Raw genomic sequence first — 7,133 nt, 5'->3', positions numbered from 1 at the left:
ATGCCTTCTACAAGTAAATTGTCACAGTGCATGGTGTAAAACCAAATATTAAGATCAACAGTTTTCTGGTCACTAGTAAACTGATACAATTCAGCCGTCAACCATCCATCTTCTCTCTCATCTGATACAAATGAGTAAGACTTTTCTTCCTCCCCTTCCAACTTGTATTCAAGGCCTATGTATTGTTCTTTACTCTCCTTCCTTTTGAACACAAGGTTTACAGTGTACTTGGTTTGTGGGGACAAGTATTGAGCTCTTACATGTGTTTTGAATCCTCCTCCAAATGGTTCATAGCAACCCACTGCAAATCTGAATGAAGAAACAGCTAGCAAAGAGTGATATAATTATCCAATATATAGTGTATCACTATCAGAGAAAACATAAGGGGGGTAATAGGAAGAAATATCACCTTGAATTATATTCCGAAGAGCGTATATAACGAGCGGATTCTCTTGCAGTTGAAATCAAACATTCTTCTATAGATATCAATTCACAATGTTCTCCATCCATATTTATAGAAAACCACTGGCCATTAAACAAGTTCAACTCAGTTTGTCTGATTTTAAAAGTAAAGTGTTTTCTTTTTAAAGATCTATTATAAATGGATTTAATGTTTCTGGATGTGATGGGGATGGTAACAGGACATTCGGAATAACTGTGATAATGTGTCGGCTTACCGTTTTTCCCCTGTTAATGAGGACACCTTCAAAGAGAAGCATCTTCAGTTCGGTCTCAGGCATACTGTTTATAGGATCTTCTGCAGTCACCATTAGCATATTTCTGTAGTCCTCTAGCAGTACCATTCTTTCATAAAGCTCCTGATATGTAAGTGCTTTCTCAAGTTCTTTCACAACATCTAGCATCGCTGGCCGACCCGATCTCTGCCGAGACTTAAATGCCACATCCGAATATATTTCCAAAGATTTCTGATCCATCTGCTGTTTCAGAACACCAAAGATAAACTCTTGTAGTCTTACTCTCTTTGTAGCTTTCTATCCACCTATGCAACATACGACCATTCTCACGATCAAAGACTAAGCTCCCGCATAACATTTCAAACAATACCACACCAAAAGAGTACACGTCCGCTTCTTTCGTTAAGAACTTCGTCTCTGTATACACAGGATCAGTTTATCCAGAGGTTCCAGCAGGGTGGTTGACAATACCCGTCTGCTGCTGATTAGCAGGTATTGTCTCTGACAGTCCCAAGTCAGAAAGTTTATCATTCCAATTCACATCAAGTAATATATTGAAACTCTTTACATCACTATGGATTATTGTTGGTTTAGTGTCGTTGGCTTCATGTAGGAAGCTTAGTCCCCTTGCAGTATCAAGGCATATCTTCAGGCGTCGTCTCCACGTTAAAACAGGGGACCTTAAATGACGATCGAGGCTTCCGTTAGATTCATATTTGTACACAAGGAACATCCGACGGCCATCGATGCAAAAACCCAGGAGAGAGATGAAGTTTTTGTGTGTGTGTCGTGTAAGAGTCGTAATCTCTTTCCAGAACTGAATCTCACCTTGCCCAAGTTCACGATTCAAACTCTTAATAGCAACCAGGCTGTGCAGGTGAGACAGTTCTCCTCGATACACCGGCCCGAAACCACCACGTCCGATAACTTTGCTTTTATCAAAGTTGTTGGTGGCTGATATTATATCTTCAAATCGGATTCTAAGGTGCTCAAACTCCTGGATGAAGTTCTCCATTATTTGTTGGTCAAATAATAATGGAAATATGAAAGAAAGTGTTGCAAATAACAGATGCGGTAGTTGAAATTAGGAATTAGGAGAATTAACCAACAATAAAGGTGTTTGTAATCTCTGTAGTGGAAGGAAATTATCACAACTCTAGCAGAAAGATGGTTAAGAATGGAGAAGGAAAAGTTCAGTACACAAAAGATGTGCTTATATGAGATTAACTTAATAAAACCAATGCCTTTATATAGGCATACAAAGGACGGTAACTAGGAACATCTTACAGCACTTAATAAACTTAACAAATGTCAATTTAAAATTAAATGCAATTAGACAAACCGCTTACACAAATGCAGCGCGCGATGGTGCCGAAAACCTTTTAGTATGTACTTTGTAACATAAGCCCATTAATATTGTTCCTTTTACCTACCACCTGCTTACAAAATTGTTTCTGCTTACGAGTAGAGAGTTAGAGACTACACTCCATAGTCACCCCTTATAAACTCATCCTTGTAAATTAGATTTGCCCCATCAACAATTTAGTGGCGTACCTACCTTATGGGTAGGGGGCCGGGCGACTCCTGTAAAAAATTTTTTTACTAGTATAACAAGGCACTTGAGACCATATTTTCGGTCGCAAAACGGTCGCAATTGCCTTATTGCGACCGTTTTGCAACTGAAAATGCGGTTGGAAAAACGCAGACCCCCCTCTATTGCGACCATTTTCCAACTGCTATTACATTTTGCGACCAACCGTTAAAGCAGTTACAAATCTTGTAACCAACCACTGCAGTTGCAAATTTTGTGACCACCGCGGTCGCAAATCTTGTGACCACAGCTGCGATCGCAATTCATGCAACCACGATCGCAATTCATGCAACCACGATCGCAATTCATGCAACCACAGCGGTCGCAAATCTTGCAACCACAGCTGCGGTAGCAAATCTTGCAACCACCGTTGCGGTCGCAATTCATGCAACCCTACTGCGGTCGCAAATCACCTCAAATAGCAGCCAATTTGGATGAATCAATTTGAATTGTCCAGCCATTTTATCAAAAAAAATACATTAATAAAAACATCCACAAATAAACCAATTAAAGTGTAATATAATCCAAACGCACGTCCAATTGTTCAAAATATTCAAAATAAAGTGTGTTAACGTGGCTTTATAATACATAAAATTACTTATCCAACCACAGATTTTAACATAGCTTCAATGTTAGTCATCATATTAAGAATTGCATCTTTCTTCGCCTTATCCTTTTCCTCTTCAGCCATCAACTCCGCAATAATCCCTTGATAACCAAGTGCAAAATTTCAATCAACAAAACAATTAATAATGGGTCGGAAATAAAAATAAAATTTTTTGACCCATGTCAAAATAAAATCTAACCAGCCCATTTGCAGCTCCAAAACGACTTGTAATCTTAACAACCAGTTACTAAGCACTCCTTTTGATCCTAAACAGATTATTGTGAAAATTAAAGTGATAGTTTGACTTTAAAAAAGTCAAACTGTCAATACAAACGGGCTGTAATGAACTGTTTTAGTCAAACTATAAGCGGGCGGTTATAAGCAAATTATATGTGAGTTGTAAACAGGCTAATGGTATATAATCATATTATAAACGGGCTGTAACAAACATGTTTAACGAGTTATAAACTAGTAATGGGTCTTTAACTAGGCCTAAGCAAGTAAAGTGTAAGACCCATGGAACTACTAGACCCGACTCGCAATACCCTTGTATGTGAGAAAAAAGTTCCCAAGACAAAATATAATTTTAACAACTTTTCGAACTAGCCCGGACTTGGCTAAAAATTTGACTCATGTCAAAATAAAATCTAACCAACCCGTTTGCAGCTTGTCCAAAACGACTTGTAATATCAAACAACCAATTATTAACCAATCCTAATCTAATTATTATGAAAATTAAAGTGAAAGTTTGACTTTTTTAAAAGTCAAACTATCACAAATATTTTTAAAAAAATCTTGTTTGCTATGTATAGAAGCTGACTAGGTAGCATTTTGCTGTTGTTGAACTTTTATTGTTACTAAACTATAAACCAATTACACAACCCTATCTTAGCCTTATAACCAAAACGTAAACTGATTTCAAAGTTTTTTTCAAAAACAAAATTCTATTAGTATACCTCGGGGTCTTGTCTGCCATGTACACGCGGGCCACTAACATTGCTTAACCCGTACACTTTTCCTTTCTTTTTGCCTCCAGCAGCTCGTGACCACAAGTCTTCATCAAATTTCGGATGTAACGATCATCTCAGTACTTCTCCACAATATCTATTGTAATTAACCTATTATTAAACCCACATAATTACATTATTCAAATCACTATTTTTCTCCTTTAAAATATGTTGTTTGCATTTACTAATTAGTTAACTTACCCAAGTCTTCTCTGCCCTATTGTCAACCCAATTCAAATTTTTTCTTTGAACACTTCCTTCCGAATCATAATCTGAAACTAGCAAACTACCTAGATCTTTATCCAAAAGCCAACTTCCTTTCCTACAATGTGATTGCTTCCACATCTCACGAGTTATCAGATCATGCCCGACTGTTTTTTTCCTACAAAGGTGGAATTATCAGATTTCCTAAAATTGTTTAAATAATCAAAATTTGCATTATAATTTCTGATTTTGGTTAGGCATCACTGTTTAAAGTTTTGATAGGTAACACATGCACAGTTTTTATTTAATTATACACTAGTTTAAATTGTAATTGGCTCGTAGGTGTAAGTTGACAATCAAATAGTGTTTTTAAACATTTCTGGATACTTACTTTTTAACTATTTATTATTACTTGTGTGTCAATCAATTAAGGTATTCAAACCAGTTATACACACCATCAATCATTCATATGGCTAACACCTGTTATAGAATTTATGCTATCAAACAATGCTGGAATATGACCCACTTATGTTCCTTTTTTTAAAGAATGAGACTTGTTAATATCCATAAACAGAGATAAACTTGGTAAATGATTGTATATTGATTGTATGTTCAATTGAGATACAATATGGTCCTATATATAGATCTATACAAGACATCATTAGGGCCGGCTATTAGTCTCTAGGGATTGGCCCATGTTATACAAGTGATATCGATCAATACTCCCCCTCAAGCTAAGGCCGGGGACCAATTCTTAGCTTGGACTTCAAAAAGAGAAAACGTTCTGATGGTAGTGGGTTTGTGAAAATGTCAGCAATCTGATCATGTGTGGAAATAAACTGAACAAATAACTTCCTTTGAGCAACCTTCTCTCGAACAAAATGAAAGTCTACTTCCACATGCTTTGTTCTGGCATGGAAGACTGGATTGGCAGATAGGTATGTGGCTCCTAGATTATCACACCATAGGATTGGAGCAATCTGCATTGGGACACGTAGTTCTCTCAACAATGTTTCAAGCCAAGTTAATTCAGCAACCGTGTCAGCCAAGGCCTTGTATTCAGATTCCGTGGATGACCGAGATACAGTTTTTTGTTTTCTAGCTGACCATGAGATTAGATTCGACCCAAGATATATTGCATATCCCCCCGTGGATCGACGGTCATCCGGACACCCAGCCCAGTCGGCATCAGAAAATGCAGTTAAATTTTTAGCGTCTGTATAGGCATGTAGAACAGGAGAAGATCTGCTAGAGAGTAAAAGACCATGATCTGCTGTCCCGTGTAGATAGCGTAAGATACGTTTAACAGCGGACCAATGATTTTCAGTGGGGGAATGCATGAACTGACAAACTTTGTTAACCGCAAAGGTGATGTCAGGTCGTGATAGGGTGACATACTGTAATGCCCCAACCATTTGTCTATACTTAACAGGATCATCAAACGGAGAACTGTCACCAAGATGAAGAGAAGCATTGGTGGTGCAAGGTGACGGCACCGGTTTGGATTGTGATAATTTTGCACGTTCCAACAATTCAGTAATGTATTTCCTTTGAGAAAGGATGATATCAGACCCTGATCGGACCACTTCAATGCCCAAAAAATAAGATAGAGGACCCATATCTTGTATAGCAAATGATTGACTAAGACGGTGCACAATGTGATCAATGGCCTGGGTGTTATTGCCTGTCAAAATAATGTCATCAACATATACCAGCATATATAGTATCGTCCCATTTTGTGAATATATAAATAAAGACGGATCGGTTTTAGATCCCTTGAAACCGAGAGCAATCAAGGCAGAAGAGAGACGTTCGAACCATGCTCTAGGTGCCTGTTTAAGACCATACAAGGATTTATGTAATAGACACACGTGATTCGGTTTACCGGGGTCGATGAATCCTTGTGGTTGTTTCAGATAGACTGTTTCTTTTAGATCCCCATGTAAAAATGCATTTTGAACATCAAGTTGTCGGAGAGTCCACCGGTTTGTAACGGCTAAGGAAAGAACAACTCTGATGGTGGTGGGTTTCACCACTGGGCTAAAGGTTTTAGTGTAGTCAATGCCAGCTTGCTGATGGAAACCTTTTGCAACTAGACGCGCCTTGTATCGCTTAACTGCCCCATGTTGATCGCGTTTTACTTTATAAACCCATTTGCAATCAACCAGATTAGTGTTTGGAACACGGGGAACCAAAGACCATGTACCATTACGGAGAAGTGCGGAGTATTCATCCGCCATAGCCTTACGCCAGTGAGCCTCTTTATTGGCAACGGCAAAGGAGGTGGGTTCGATGTTAGGTGGACTAGTGGAGGTATGGTATGAGGTGGGATTAAAGTATTGGTTTTGTTTGGGGTTAGGTCTTAGGTTAGCTGGTCGTTGGCGAGGTGGAGTGGGTGGAGTAGGTACGGTGGGAGTGGCAGAAGGATATGTGGTGCTGGTCTGTTGTGATGATTGTGGTTGTTGAGATGGGGTAGAGTAACGGTCGAAGGCAGAGATTGGAGTGGTTTGTGGGGCTGTACGACGAGAATAGGTATTAGTGGGCTGAGTAGTGGTGGTTTGGTCTGGTTGTGAGGATGTATCATTGGTTGTGTGAGAGGTTGGAATTTGGGCTGAAGGTGATGGTATGGTATGGGCCGGTTCTGGTGAGATAGTGGTGGCAGATTCGGGTGGGTCGGTGTGGACTGGTTCTGGTGGAATGGTGTGTGCCGGTTGTGAAGTGGTATGGTCTGCTGGTGTATCAGTTGGCATAGGAAAGGGACCGGTTGGATAAGAGGAAACATAGGGATTGATAGGTGTAGGGGGTGACTAGTCGGTAGAATTAAGTAGAAAAGGGAAGGTGTTTTCATGGAACCGAACATGACGGGCAATGTAAATGCGTTCGGAGACGGGGTCAAAACAACGATAACCATGATGAGAAGTGTTATATCCAAGGAAAACACATGGTGAAGAGCGGAAATCCATTTTATGTGGATTATAAGGACGAAGATATGGAAAGCATTGGCAGCCAAAGACACGAAGGAAGGAGAA

At 39.3% G+C, this 7,133-nt stretch overlaps 1 pseudogene; it reads right to left on the bottom strand.

Annotated features, from left to right (window-relative positions):
• Positions 1–1,131: 1,131 nt before the first annotated feature.
• Positions 1,132–1,710, bottom strand: LOC143604392 (proline-rich receptor-like protein kinase PERK15 pseudogene; annotated as a pseudogene).
• Positions 1,711–7,133: the final 5,423 nt, after the last annotated feature.

Source organism: Bidens hawaiensis, unplaced genomic scaffold (genome assembly GCF_021521415.1).
Source record: "Bidens hawaiensis isolate Kalapana, Puna unplaced genomic scaffold, B.hawaiensis_p1.1 tig00001961_1, whole genome shotgun sequence".
NCBI lineage: Eukaryota > Viridiplantae > Streptophyta > Magnoliopsida > Asterales > Asteraceae > Bidens > Bidens hawaiensis.
This window is presented reverse-complemented; position numbering and strand designations above follow the sequence as displayed.